The sequence below is a fragment of the Mixophyes fleayi genome, chromosome 1 (assembly GCF_038048845.1).
Source record: "Mixophyes fleayi isolate aMixFle1 chromosome 1, aMixFle1.hap1, whole genome shotgun sequence".
NCBI classification, from domain to species: Eukaryota; Metazoa; Chordata; class Amphibia; order Anura; family Limnodynastidae; genus Mixophyes; species Mixophyes fleayi.
This window is the reverse complement of record NC_134402.1, coordinates 155,540,136-155,556,762: the sequence shown is the minus strand read 5'-3', so window position 1 is coordinate 155,556,762 and position 16,627 is coordinate 155,540,136.

Genomic DNA, 16,627 nt, shown 5'->3' with positions numbered 1-16,627 from the left:
TTTCTCTCTCTCTCTCTCTCTCTCTCTCTCTCTCTCTCACTCTCTCTCTCTCTATACAAACTTGTAGTGTTCTATGTCTCTGTATACATTAGTATAGAATCTGTATAGTTTCAAAGAAATTAGTGATTACACAGAAATGAAGGCGATATTCCAATTCCTATTATTGCAAGAACTGAATCAATGAGTTTGCTTTAAACATGTACTTAGAATGCATTAGAGAAATATTCCTTGTGTTCCTCTACACCTAGTCATGACATGCCTACACGCCCACAAAGTGACCTTGCTTGAGGATATCCCAGGATATCTCCTTGGTGATTTCTGTAAGGTGTGCCCTGTAGTATTTGCCAGATGTGTCAGTGGCATTGGGAGTTAGCAAACTCATGCATTTTTTATTCCATACATATATATATATATATATATATATATATATATATATATATATATATATATTATAGTTTTTTAGTGTATTTGCATCTATATGGAGCAAATACATGGTCTCAAGTATGTGAAAAGCACTGATTACCGCCACCTCCAAGGTGTGATTATTAAGATTACTGATACCCAAAAAGTATTCTAAAAACTGGATTGGACATCCCTAACTGGCCTGTCCAAGTGAAAACTGTAGATGGCAATATCAATTTTGAGCAATCAAGGGAGGTCCAAGCACTATTCCTCCAGTGGCCCCTCTGTCTATGTATACCACTGCTCCCATATCTCACCTATGTAAAACAAGACATAATAAAGCTCTAAGATACATCAGTATTGCATAGGTCTGTTTTATATAACCAAATCATAGAATTATAGTATTGGGTCAGGGATGGTGCTGGGGTCTCCAGCCTGCATTTGGCGCATGCGCTTCCACCTTGGGGCTTCACTACCTCTAGAAACTTACTTGTGATTAAACCAGGACATTTGAACCAGAAATAATTAAGTCCAGTCTGACTAATAGCTCGTTATCAGTAACGGAGCATGAAAGTATGATTTTGTTAACATCTAAAGATTTAGTCCTTTCCTTAATGTCTCCTAGTGCGTAGACCATTACTCATAGAGAAGTACAGTAATGCTAGAAAGAATACAGCACACGTGGGGGAGTTTGCATATTAAGTACAAATTTAGCTGTCTAACATATTGTATGATCTGATCAATTACTTAATGTCTGCCTTAAGTGCAACATTATTTTTCAGAGTCAGAGAAAGTTGAACAGCTCAAAGTAGAAGAACCAGCTGTGATTGCACCAGACAGTAGCTAAGAGCTGAAACTGGTGTATTTTGACTTGTCTAGAATTTTTCCCTAGGGGGAGCTGTTAACCAATATTACTAACACAATAGGCATTCCCTCATTTTCCTTAAATCAGCAAAGGAATGTCATTCTCAATTACTTTTTTCCATTCTAAAACAAATTATTGTTTAACATTGCAATTTTTTTCAGCACACATTCCTTGCATTTAACCATATGCCCTATGAGGAGAAGTCAGTCTCCACAATGAGAGAAATGAAAATTGATATTAAAGGTTTTGTTTAAAGGACTGAATTTTTAGTTTCAGGTGAAATAAACTTAATCCCCAAAGGTTACTTACCTGGGTCAGGTATTCAGACTACCCAGCAGATCTCCTTGTATCCTGCACACTCACCACTCCACCCCTCGCTACTTCCCTCACTCCTGTATGCTCCCACATGCAACATTGTGTTTGTGGAGAACACAAAGCCTATCTAAAAGAAGACAAGTTAGCAGGAGCCAGGAAAGTCCAGCAATGTCTACTGCACTTCCCTAGCACCTTACAACCATTTTTTTTTTTATTGCAAACAGGCAGCTTCTTTTCAGTGGATGTGAACGCATACAGGTATATGACAGCATCAATGGATGTGCACACAATGTTGGGGACCAGTTAGATAGACTGGACACCAGACCACAGGTAAGTAACCTGTGGATGGGTGTTTATTGTGGACATTCCATACAAAAAGGAATGGAATCTTGCATGTCACATTAAAAACTCCTCAAAAGTATGTTTGTAATGTAGTTTTGTACACTGTTCGTTTGCTGAGCAGAGCTCCATGTACGTGATAGAATGAAATTCTGCTTAGCCTGTGAAAAACACATTTTTCCGCACATCACATGCACACTTTAAAATGGGAACACATGGGGCCTGATTCATTAAGGATCTTAACTTAAGAAACTTCTTATTTCAGTCTCCTGGACAAAACCATGTAACAATGCAAGGGGTGCAAATTAGTATTCTGTTTTGCACATAAGTTAAATACTGACTGTTTTCTCATGTAGCACACAAATATCAACTTTATATTTCAGTGTACAAATAAGGTATCAAGTATTTGTGTGCTACATGAAAAAACAGTCAGTATTTAACTTATGTGCAAAACAGAATTCTAATTTGCACCCCTTGCATTGTTACATGGTTTTGTCCAGGAGACTGAAATAAGAAGTTTCTTAAGTTAATATCCTTAATGAATCAAGCCCATGGTCAGCATTTATTTATGTGAAGCACCTAGAGCAGCCATCTTTGCATGGTTCTGGCCTCTGTCATGCAGTCTTTTGTCCCATAAAGTATTATATGTCTTTATTCAAAACAAGGTCAGTGAACTTGATAAGCATTATTCACGTACAGAAATATAGCCGAACAAAGACTATAATAGTACAAACACTCAGTCTAAGTAGCAGTCTGGTAGCTATTGATGTCATAGAGGCTGATGTTTGATTTGTTATGGCAACCCGTAGTAAACACTCTTCAGGCAGGTTAATAACTTTGCTTTTCACTCACATCAAAATAGAACTTTGAACTGAAGTTATCACATAACTTATATCCGTTTCGCAGAGATGTGACCAGTGAATTACAATTTAAAAGTAACAATAGTAACAGGAATGCTATAGTAATACCTTAAATAAAATAAATGTAACATTTTAATTGATTGCACTAGAAAAAGTGAAAGTTTTGTTTATTTTTAAAGACTTCTATAGGTGGGGTGATGAATATTTTTTTTTAGAAAATAAGCAAATTAATGAAAAAACACATAAATAAAACAGCAAAAAGATTTTCACTATACATCTATGAGCATGGCGGCTCTATAATACTATTACCGAATGTCATTCTACTGGACATGTTTGTAAAAAGTCACATTAAAATGCTTTCCACGTTTACATCAATTTAATTTTTCCTTATTTCTCTAAATGTATTATTCGTTAGACTTTCATTTATGGCATGAAAGTAAAATTTATGAATGTAACGGATAATTAGGGATGCTTTATTGACTTGTTAGTGCATATAAATATATGTCCCTAATAAAATGTGTCTAAGCTGGCCATAAGATGCCTCATTGGAAGTAATGGCTGTGTGTACTGCCCCCTCCTCGCATACGGAAATATCTGACCTTTTTGCACCACTAAAAAAACTTTTTAAAAAACCTGCAAAGACCCAGTAAATTAGGACCACCTATTTCTTTTGCTGTTCCCATCTATTGAAGCTCATTTTAGTATCCTCCCGCACAATTGGAAAAACTTGTTTTTGCAGGTAAATCGGTAAGCGCATTAGCATAGAAATCCAACTTTCCATATGTAATTATCTTAACCGGCCAGGTCTAGCCATTACCGTAAGCAAATGTATGCACTTGTGTGTCTTAAATGATCCTGAGAGTGTTTATTTTTTAAGTTCATTTTAAGTTTTCTGATGGGTTTGATTCATGAAAGTGTCAAATAGGAATGATGATTTAGCAATGTTTTAAGATGTGAAATTAATAAGGCTCATAAGACTCTGTACAGTCCAGGGGGCCCGACATCCAAAGCCAGCAGTTTTTTTTTTTTAATAATCTGTTGAGTGGGGTCCCAGGTTTGATGGAGGGGGAGTTTGTGGCATTATCAGGCCCAGTACTTCCATAAAGAAGGCAGGCCCCATCATCATCATCATTTATTTATATAGCGCCACTAATTCCGCAGCGCTGTACAGAGAATGCACTCACATCAGTCCCTACCCCATTGAAGCTTACAGTCTAAATTGACTTACATACACACACACAGACAGAGAGAGAGACTAGGGTCAAATTGATAGCAGTCAATTAACCTACTAGTATATTTTTGGAATATATATATATATATATATATATATATTATTGTTATACTTCTTAGTGGCTGGGTCCTCCCCTGGGACCAGCCACCAACGAGCATATGGGAAGATCTGTGGGGCATGTGGGGAGGTCTGAGGGACATGTGGGGTGGTCAAGGAGAAGGTGGGCCCTGTCTATTTCATTTTAATGGGACCCACAATTTCTGATGGCCGCCCTGCTCACTGCACTGCGCTAACCTTAAAATAAAACCTGCCTATATAAGGGCTTAATTTAATCACATCAAGCAATATACAATTAATTGATGCTAACAAAGGGGCAAAGCAGATTGCCAGCATGTGTGCAGCAGCAGCATAGATATCAACGTGCGCCAACATTCCAAATTATTGAAAATATATTCCAATGCATAACAAATACAGCTGACAGCTATAAGACAGCTATAAGTGCTACGGAATCTGCTGGCGCTATATAAATAAATTATGATCATAATACAGCGGTGATAGTTTTGGCCAACAAATTCTGCTATGTGGGTAGAATATGGTACAATGTCTGTGATATATGAATAATGTACTTGTCAAAATTGACTGACAGGAAAGAAAAAGGGACCAGAACAGAGCTGGTGAATGTAAGCTGGGAAAAGTACCTGACCTAGTACCATGGTCATGAATGTATAGACAGAGAAGGCCCAAAACATAAGGACTCAGTCTGGCTATACAGTAGATTGCTACAAGGGCTCGCTGTGACCTGTAGATATTTTTGCCAGTGTGTTATTGGACATATTTTGCCAGCACTAAGGACACATTTAATCAGGAATCATAAACATTCATTAGTATTTAACTATTAAGAATCAGAGATGCTCGCATTTTTGACAAAGTAGTTGTTGCACAGTTTATAGAATTGTCTGTAAAATTCAAAAATTCATGACAAATCCTCATAAAAGTTGAGTTAAATTCTTAATAGTGTTGTATTATAATCACCACTTCTGATCCTCTTAGAGATGTTCTAACAAATGGAATGCTTTTGAGATTTCCATTATGTAACCTAAACAGGAAAGAGCTTGACGTTAGACAGGAATACTATCTGCCTGTCTGTTCCACAAACACAGCCAACCTTCACTTATATAATAATAGACACGACACCAAGCAGTGGAGAACAAAAATGACCGCATCCCTTTATTTAAAATCCATAATATTTACCATTTAAGGGGAGTGGAGTACAGGCCATTCCATTGCCCACCAAGCCACATATATCTTGCTAGATAATCAATTATCCAAGGTGCCCATCAATTGGCCATCTGGCTGTTCCTATGATGAAGACAAACCACACTGGGGTATAGTAACCCAAACTGTGGGCCCAGAAACCCTCCAGGACGGTCACCTAGCCAATCCTGGGGTTCCCCCAAGCTCACATAAATATAAATATCACCATCCAACCCCATATCAACCACTGGCACCCAACAAGCCCCCACCCTTAATCGCAACAAAGGCTGTGAAAAAATAAGTCACAATTCACAGTTACATTACTTATCAAGTATGTTTATAAACATTTACTCAATATATTTCTCTTTTACTGCTAAATGTTCTTTCCATTCCTTTCCTATATATATGTATTTGCACTGCTTGCCCTACCAATTAACCCTTGCAATACTCCAAATGTACACTACACTATCCTAACAGCAGGACCCGCAGGGAGGTTTTTGAGGACATTTGCAGTGATGTAGAAAATATCTACTTGAAAGGCTTTTTATTTCTAAGAATAGGTAGCAGATCTCAATAGGATCTGTGAGACTGAATAACAACATCACTAAGCAAGGAAAGACAAGCATGTTAACACCCTTATAAGACTTACATGTAACTACTTGATCATGGTATGAACTAACCAATGCAATGAGATAACTGTGACTGCATCTGACCATTTTTTTCTGATTTGCAAATAACATGACGGAGATTATAGGTATACATTTAGGTTCAACTGAGCAGGAGGGACAATAAGTAGGTTATATGCTACCTCTAACACCACAGTTTTGTGTAAGTGTGATTTTTCTGATCTGATTAATAATATGTTGTTTCACTTGTGTCACTGATCTCTGATTTTTAATCTTAACTATTTTGCATTATTCTTTCAACCCTTAGCCAACCCATAAGTTTTAATAGAATTTGGGAGTGTTTTTTGTCTTTTGGTTTTAATATCTCTTACAGCAAACCATGTTAGAAGTGATAGTACTGCTATCATTATTATTATTATTATTATTATTATTATTTTTATTAATATTATTATTATTGCTATTATTATTATTCATTATTTATGAAGCTCAACATTGTACATAGCACTTTACAATTTCCAAGCACAATACATACTAAGACAAAATGATTCAAAAGGATAAAGTAAATATACATGGGCTGGTAAAATAATATAAATTCCGTTGTACCACGCCACCCAGGACCCAGCGACCCAGGCTGCAGACTGATTAGCCTGTCTACATGTCTCTGTCCTTTTCACCTTATCTACATGTCCTGTATGTCTGCCCCTTTCTACATGTTCCTATTTGTGTGATCTGGCTCTCTCCCAAGTTTTGTGTCCTGTCCGTCCTGTCTGTCAGCAAACTTGAATAATGTATGATGATGATTATTTGTTTTATAATGTTTGGATGTCTCTGTGCCTTTAAATATTGTATCATTTTAATATGCTATTTTCGCCATACAACTTACAACTTATCATGGTTTTAGAGTTCAACTTTCTTAGATACTTTTACGCCTATTTAAAGTACACTAATCTCAGTCTATCTATCTTAGTTTAATTAGTTTTCATTTCTTTTCCACCCACAGTATATCTTTTAAAATATTTACAGGACTATTCCCCGCATACCTACAGTGTGTTCTATCTTTATATTGATTGCATCATTATTGTTACTGATTAAAGAAGTACAATTAAAAATGAAGTTTTAGTGTATTTAGTCATTGAAAATTCTTTGACTAACTATCCACCCACAACCTAAGCTGTACAAGTGTCTCGCCTTCTTACTTCACACGAACTAGAAAAAATAAAATTAGCTGCCTGTGCCAGTGACATCCTAAAGGAATGGAGTTTTATTTATTAATGGAAATTAAAACAGTTCCTAATAGAGTCGCAGTCTTTTATCATGTTTTTTATTGCTTTCTCAACTTTAACAATAAACTCCACTTATGTTATATTTTAGTGACCAGCAATGACTGCAGCAATTATTAAAAAAAAAGTTAAAAACGACCCCTGTCACTGTCTGTCTTTAAAACTCGTCCATGGTAGTAATATTGTAAGTAAGTGAGATCACTTACCCAGGGCAAAGAACCACAGAATGGCATGTAAGTGATGTGGCTGTGTATAATATCCAGTGTTTTTGCAGTCTTCTAAAATTATAAATGTACCGGTGTAGTGTAAAATTATAGTAAGGTGGAGATCGCATCACACACGGATTGGTGGTAATTTCTTTTAGACTTTCTGCCAGGTGTATGTAGAAATGAGACCCAAAGCTAAATTTTGAATGAGCCACTTCTCATCAGGGTGGGTGGGCACATATGGAAACTGGCAGGGGCAGGCTGGGCTGGGGGGCAGGGGGGCATATGCCCCCCAGGCCAGTCCCACAGTGGGTTATTTTGGGCTGGGTCACTGGGCTACCTCAATTTTTTTTCCTTTAAAATAGGCTGCTGAGTCGAGACTTGCCCCCCGGGCCAAATTTTGCCAGCCCTCCCCTGGAAACTGGGGGTTCAGGCTGCAGCCTGGGCGCTGAGTCCTAAGGGGTGTTGTGTGACTGGAATTTATATTTTACCAGTATATATATAAATATATATATATATATATATATATATATATATATATATATTTATAGTAGGTGGGGGGGGACTCACTGGAGTGGCTGAAATCAACAGGGCCAGCCCTGGTCTAAAGGAGGCGGCTCCAACAGTCACTATGCAGACAGGTATCCTGATAACAAATCCTATTGCTGTTAGCTCCCTGTCAGTGCGCCCACTACTCTTAGTTTGGTCTCGTGGGATAAGCATTACCACATCTCACGGGACTGGACTAAGAAATGTCGGTACTCACACTGTAAGACAGCTAACAGTAATTGGATTTGCTGCCAAGCTGCATGTCCCCAAGAAAATTTCTGCACTGCTGGAGCCTGAAGAAGAAGATGAAGAAGAGAGGAAGGTAAGTGACATATGCTGCTAAAATAGCGGGAGGTAGGGGGACATGATAAATTGTCTGAGGGGTGATGGCTGGGGGGAGTTATGAACTGGTTACTGGGAGTTGGTTTAATTCCCGAGGCGGGTGATGAATTGGCTTAGGGGAAATGAATTGGTTGGAGGGTCATAAGTTAGCAGCTGGGGGTTGATAAAAGTGGCTGAGGGGGTGACCATGAATTGGCTGCTGGTGGCTTATGAAATGGCTGAAGGGGTCACAAACTGGCTACTGGGGCTTGATTAATTGGTGGAGGAGGATAATGAATTGGCTTGGGGGTTTGGTGAGGAAATTGCAATGGTTTTATCTGGCCATAATGGAGTGTTGTGTTTAATCATTCAGAGTATGATAAAATTTTACATTATAATACAATTTTTTGCACATTTTCAAAACAGAAGTTTCCAGAAGCCAACCAACTGACAACAAAGCTCTAAGAACAAGCAAGAGAGAACATCTGGTTGTCAAAGCTGCAAGAACTGATATGAGCAAATGGCATAGTCTGTCTAAATTTTATTGCTGGAGAATACTGATATTCAGGACTATTCCTATACGCGTATACATTGGGGGGGAGAGAGGTGGGCGCTACAGGTATATTAACCTATAGTGGCTGGAACCCTTAATCAAGCGTTGCATGCAGGATAGATGTATCAAAAAAGATAGACAGGGCTAAACACATAGAAATAGGGACAAATAGGACATACATGTTTAGATAGAGAGCAAGACATTGACAGAAGGGCCGTTTTGTCTGAGAGTCTTAGTGGCTGCATTAGCTCCCAAATTTTTGTGTAAAAATGCAGGCTTGTGAACATGAGCTGGTAAGCTCTATATGACACCGCTGTATTTTAGTTCCATTCTGGCCCTGATACTTGTTAAAGGTGTAGGAAACCTACAGCCACATCACAATATTTATCGCAATGTGTACGGCCAGGGAACTGGCCAGTTGGGGGTCTAATCAGGACAAAGTCTCAGGATTTTATGGGAGCATCACATGATTGGTTCATGTCCTGCCATGTGAGACCTCATGGGCCCGGTACATCCCACTTCTGTTCATTCCCCTGCCGGCATAGCAATAAATGTTGCAGGGCAGCTGGGCGGTTTCACTAGTGAGACATATTGACAGTACTGTCATTGCTTACACGTCAAAGCAAGAATTGTATACAGAATTCCCTGCTTATAGTTCAAGCGTTCTCTGAAAACCCACCTCTTCAGACAAGCTTATAATATTCCTCTACCACCCTCTTAATCTCCCTGGGTTACCCTATTACCACCCTCTACACAGCTAACACAAGACAACGACCCTCTGACCAACATAGTTGTGTGACTGAGCATACAGCCCACTAAATACTTTGTAACCTTTGCATTCTAGCTGGACAAATACTCAATATGATGTAGCACTTAACCTTCTGTATCAAACCATTGCCCCATAGATCGTGAGCTTGCGAGCAGGGCCGTCTTAACTCTTTGCATGTATATATTACCCAGTATTGTTTTATTACTGTTTGTACCCAATTGTAAAGTGCTACGGAATCTGCTGGCGCTATATAAATAAATGATGATGATGATGATAGTTTCATAGATTACACAAACAGAAATGGAGAATAAGACAATATCTGTAATTCTGCCTGGTTGAGGTAACAGGTGAGATGCCAACCGGTTATTTACATTTCCTTGAGAAAAAGTGATATATTTGCTTTAATCTACGGATGCCATCCTTTGCAATGGACTTAGAATACTTGTAGAGCTGAAAATGGATAATGAACTGTATAATTCAACCTTTCAAATTCCGTCAAACATTTCTGCAAACATGTTCATTTCACCAACATTCTGAGAAATAGCTAGTGGCTCTGTATCTGTCATCTTTGTCATCTACAGAGAGCAGAGTTGCCTGTTGATGCTGACACTATGTAAAGTAATTGGGCAAATAGCCACAATATTATAAACATGATGTGGAAAGCAGTAGCTGTGCAAAATAATAAAAAATGTTTAATTGTTTCGGGCGTGTATGACTTAATTTTATAAAGAGGTATATTACACAAATATATTTATAAAAATGAAGCTCGTGCACTGAATAGACCTGACTGGGTTCTGAATAAGCAGCTACAAAGCACATAACAAATGCTTATATAATGCTTTTGAGGCTTATTTAGAGTGCTATTGGTGACTTTTCTCAGGACTTCTTCTATTTGGATACTTGAAAGCAAGCGTCACTTTGCATGTGCAATTCAAAAGTGGGAACCCACAGACATAATTGACCTGAAAACATTTCAACAGCAACTGACCCCCTATGGTAGCACACCTAAATAATAATAACGCTCTGTCATCAATGGAGCCACCTCACTCTCCCACAAAAAATATGTCATTTCTTTGATGTGGCAACCTTATATATTAGTCATAAAACATACGCAAAGGGGTATAACAACTAGAGATGAGCGCACTCGGATTTTGTGAATCCGAGCCCACCCGAACCTTTCTGATCCGAGTCGGATCCGAGACAGATCCGGGTATTGACGCCAAATGAAAACTTGAAACCGAGGCTCTGAGTCATAATCCCGCTGTCGGATCTCGCGATGCTCGGATCCTATAAATTCCCCGCTAGTCGCCGCCATCTTCACTCGGGCATTGAACAGGGTAGAGGGAGGGTGTGTTAGGTGGTCCTCTGTCCTGGTAGATCTCGTGCTGTGCTGTTTAGTTCTGTACTGTGCTGTTTAGTTCTGTGCTGTGCTGTGCTGTGCTGTGTTCTGCAGTATCAGTCCAGTGGTGCTGTGTGCTGTGCTCTGTCAATTTTGAGTTCAGTGGTGCTGCTGGGTCCTGTGCTGTGTCCTGTTCAGTCCAGTGGTGTTGTGTCCTGTGCTCTGTGCTTCTAAGGGCATAGTTATTTCCCCATTATTCCCAAGTGTTTTAAAAATTAAAAAAAAGTTATAAAAAAAATACAAAAAAAATAATTAAAAAAAAAAATAATTACAACAAAATTTGCAAAACCAATCCTGCAGTATAAGCCCATTGGTACTGCAATATTATATTACCAAGTTCACTGATTCAGCAGTATAAGTCCAGTGGTACTGATATTACAAAGTTCACTGATTCAGCAGTATAAGTCCAGTGGTACTAATATATTACAAAGTTCACTGATTCAGCAGTATAAGTCCAGTGGTACTGCTATTACAAAGTTCACTGATTCAGCAGTGTATAAGTCCAGTGGTACTGCTATTACAAAGTTCACTGATTCAGCAGTATAAGTCCAGTGGTACTGCTATTACAAAGTTCACTGATTCAGCAGTGTATAAGTCAAGTGGTACTGCTATTACAAAGTTCACTGATTCAGCAGTATACGTCCAGTGGTACTGCTATTACAAAGTTCACTTATTCAGCAGTATAAGTCCAGTGCTACTCACCTGTGCCGCATATAATTTTTAAAGGCTTTGCCGAGTGTGTGTGGCTTAGGGGTACGCTCTCTTGTGCTACATATAATGGAAAACCAAAATTTGGAGGATAAAGTAGGGAAAGATCAAGACCCACTTCCTCCTAATGCTGAAGCTGCTGCCACTAGTCATGACATAGACGATGAAATGCCATCAACGTCGTCTGGCAAGCCCGATGCCCAATCTCCTAGTACAGGGCATGTAAAATCCAAAAAATAGCAAAAAGAGAAACTTAAAATCATCTGAGGAGAAACATAAAGTTGGCAATATGCCATTTACGACACGTAGTGGCAAGGAACGGCTTAGGCCCTGGCCCGTGTTCATGACTAGTGGTCCAGCTTCACCCAAGGATCTAAGCCCTCCTCCTCCTCCCCTACAAAAAATTTAAGAAAGTTATGTTGTCAGCAACAACAACAAAACAGCAAAGAACTCTGCCTTCTAAACAGATGACATCACAAATCCCCAAGGCGAGTCCAAGGGTGTTGTTGGTTGTGAACCCTGACCTTCCCATCACTGTACGGGAAGAGGTGACTCCATCCAGCATTTGCAGCACGCCCTCTGCATATGCTGGAAGGATCACCCACAGTCCAGTTACAGATTTGGCTAATGAAGGTGTGAATGTTGTACACCGGGAGGAGGATATTGATGTAGCTGGCGCTGAGGAGGATGTTGATGATTATGATGCAGACAGATACCAAATTGCCTTTCTCAATTTCTATTTATATTCTAGATTATATAACAGCTGAATAGTTTTCTGTTTTACTCCTAGTGGAGAGGGGATCTGATGCAGACAGATACCAAACTGCCTTTGTCCATTTCTTTGTATATTTGAATTTCTAGTTCTACAGTCTATGCAGGCTGCTTTATTTATATTCAACTACAAGTGTAGGGCGGGGGGGCATAGATAGCCACCAAAGTAACGTGGTCCATTTAATTTCACTTTCTAGCTCTGTGCAGCCTGCTTTTTTTATCTTCAAAGTATTTATATTTACAAGCCTTGCAATCTAAATTAACTAGAGGTAGTGACGTGGTAGAACTCCAAAAGGCAGTTTGGAAGCCCCTGTACAAACTGGCTCTATTTTTTAACTGAGTTGTCCCCCCTCCAGTGTGTACTCGGAAAGAGTTTTTAGTGCAGCGGGGAAGCTGGTCAGTGAGCGGCGAAGGAGGTTGCTTCCTCACAACGTTGAAAAAATGATGTTTATAAAAATGAATAATCAATTCCTCAATGAAGTACAGCACTGCCCTCCAGACAGTACAGAGGGACCTGTGGTTGTGGAGTCCAGCGGGGACGAATTGATAATGTGTGAGGAGGAGGAAGTACACACTGTAGGGGGAGAGGAATCAGAGGTTAAGGATGAGGACGACATCTTTCCTCAGTAGAGCCTGTTGAGTTTTTACAGGGAGAGATGAATTGTTTTATTGGTGTGGGGGCCCAAACAAACCAATCATTTCAGCCACAGTTGTTTGGTAGGCCCTGTCGCTGAAATGATTGGTTTGTTAAAGTGTGCATGTCCTATTTCAACAACATAAGAGTGGGTGGGAGAGCCCAAGGACAATTCCATCTTGCAACTATTTTTTTGGCATTATGTGACCATTCAACAGTCGTTTGCCATGTTCAAAAAGTAAAAGAAAATGCCAACAAATTCAATAAATTAAATCAAAAGTTAAATGCCCTGTTATTATTTAAAACAAGAGGTTTTGACGTGCTAGAATAAGTGTAGTGTTAAGATGTTATAAACACTACACTTGGAACTTGGAGGAGGTATTGTGGCCCCGGTATCAAATTGGGTACCGGGGCAACCCCAATACGCAGTCCAGATACTTGTTTGGTGGAATTCTAACCAGATGAGGGTGTATTTATTTTATTGTGGCCCCGGTATCAAATTGGGTACCGGGGCCACCCCACTACGCAGTCCAGATACTTGTTTGGTGGAATTCTGACCAGTTGAGGGTGTATTTATTTTATTGTGGCCCGGTATCAAATTGGGTACCGGGGCCACCCCAATACGCAGTCCAGATACTTGTTTGGTGGAATTCTGACCAGTTGAGGGTTTTATTATTATATTGTGGGGACCACTCTATACCACACTACCACTCTATACCACGCTATTTAATACTTTAATTCTATTTAATACTTTAATTCTATTACTAATTCCCATTAGGAGGAACTGCCGCTTCTATTTAATACTTTAATTCTATTAGTTGTTACCATAAAGAGGACCAAATTAAACAAATTTTACCAAAAGTATAATATGACTTACAAACACTACACTTGAAAGATGGTGCCTTTAAATGAAAAAGTCAGTCTTTATTGCACGACTATGTGCAACAGGGACAGTTTTTTGGTTTACAAAGTCAACCAATAACACTTCGACCCTGTCTGTCTTTAACATATTTGATGGGATCTCAATGATGAATGGTCTGTACCATGGTTGGAGGAGGTATTGTGGCCCCGTTACCAAATTGGGTACCGGGGCCACTCCACTATGCAGTCCAGATAGAGGTGTATCAGATATTAAACAACGTTGACTGTTGCTGCAAAATTTTTACATAATATTGTGGGAACACTACACTACGCAGTCCATAAACTTTTTGGGTGGAATTCAGACCCGTGTAGGGTTTTTTAATAATATTGTGGCCCCTGTAAAAAATTGTGTACCGGGGCCACCCCACTACGCAGTCCAGAACCTTTTTTTTGGGAATTCAGACCCGTGGAGGGTTTTTAATTATATTGTGGTGACCCACTCCTCTATGCAGTCCAGGTACATTATTCGGTGCGATTCATACCAGTTGATGGTTTTCTTATTATATATATTGTGGTGACCCACTCCTCTACGCAGTCCAGGTACATTATTCGGTGCGATTCATACCAGTTGATGGTTTTCTTATTATATATATTGTGGTGACCCACTCCTCTACGCAGTCCAGGTACATTATTGGTGCGAATCATACAAGTTCAGGGTTTTTAATTTATATTGTGGTGACCCACTTCTCTAGGCAGTCCAGGTACATTATTGGTGCGAATCATACAAGTTCAGGGTTTTTAATTTATATTGTGGTGACCCACTCCTCTACGCAGTCCAGGTACATTATTCGGTGCGATTCATACCAGTTGATAGTTTTCTTATTATATATATTGTGGTGACCCACTCCTCTACGCAGTCCAGGTACATTATTGGTGCGAATCATACAAGTTCAAAGTTTTTAATTTATATTGTGGTGACCCACTCCTCTACGCAGTCCAGGTACATTATTCGGTGCGATTCATACCAGTTGATGGTTTTCTTATTATATATATTGTGGTGACCCACTCCTCTACGCAGTCCAGGTACATTATTGGTGCGAATCATAAAAGTTCAGGGTTTTTAATTTATATTGTGGTGACCCACTTCTCTACGCAGTCCAGGTACATTATTGGTGCGAATCATACAAGTTCAGGGTTTTAAATTTATATTGTGGTGACCCACTCCTCTACGCAGTCCAGGTACATTATTCGGTGCGATTCATACCAGTTGATGGTTTTCTTATTATATATATTGTGGTGACCCACTCCTCTACGCAGTCCAGGTACATTATTCGGTGCGATTCATACCAGTTGATGGTTTTCTTATTATATATATTGTGGTGACCCACTCCTCTACGCAGTCCAGGTACATTATTGGTGCGAATCATACAAGTTAAGGGTTTTTAATTTATATTGTGGTGACCCACTTCTCTACGCAGTCCAGGTACATTATTGGTGCGAATCATACAAGTTCAGGGTTTTAAATTTATATTGTGGTGACCCACTCCTCTACGCAGTCCAGGTATATTATTCGGTGCGATTCATACCAGTTGATGGTTTTCTTATTATATATATTGTGGTGACCCACTCCTCTACGCAGTCCAGGTACATTATTGGTGCGAATCATACAAGTTCAGGGTTTTTTATTTATATTGTGGTGACCCACTCCTCTACGCAGTCCAGGTACATTATTGGTGCGAATCATACAAGTTCAGGGTTTTTAATTTATATTGTGGTGACCCACTCCTCTACGCAGTCCAGGTACATTATTCGGTGCGATTCATACCAGTTGATGGTTTTCTTATTATATATATTGTGGTGACCCACTCCTCTACGCAGTCCAGGTACATTATTGGTGCGAATCATACAAGTTCAAAGTTTTTAATTTATATTGTGGTGACCCACTCCTCTACGCAGTCCAGGTACATTATTCGGTGCGATTCATACCAGTTGATGGTTTTCTTATTATATATATTGTGGTGACCCACTCCTCTACGCAGTCCAGGTACATTATTGGTGCGAATCATAAAAGTTCAGGGTTTTTAATTTATATTGTGGTGACCCACTTCTCTACGCAGTCCAGGTACATTATTGGTGCGAATCATACAAGTTCAGGGTTTTAAATTTATATTGTGGTGACCCACTCCTCTACGCAGTCCAGGTACATTATTCGGTGCGATTCATACCAGTTGATGGTTTTCTTATTATATATATTGTGGTGACCCACTCCTCTACGCAGTCCAGGTACATTATTCGGTGCGATTCATACCAGTTGATGGTTTTCTTATTATATATATTGTGGTGACCCACTCCTCTACGCAGTCCAGGTACATTATTGGTGCGAATCATACAAGTTAAGGGTTTTTAATTTATATTGTGGTGACCCACTTCTCTACGCAGTCCAGGTACATTATTGGTGCGAATCATACAAGTTCAGGGTTTTAAATTTATATTGTGGTGACCCACTCCTCTACGCAGTCCAGGTATATTATTCGGTGCGATTCATACCAGTTGATGGTTTTCTTATTATATATATTGTGGTGACCCACTCCTCTACGCAGTCCAGGTACATTATTGGTGCGAATCATACAAGTTCAGGGTTTTTTATTTATATTGTGGTGACCCACTCCTCTACGCAGTCCAGG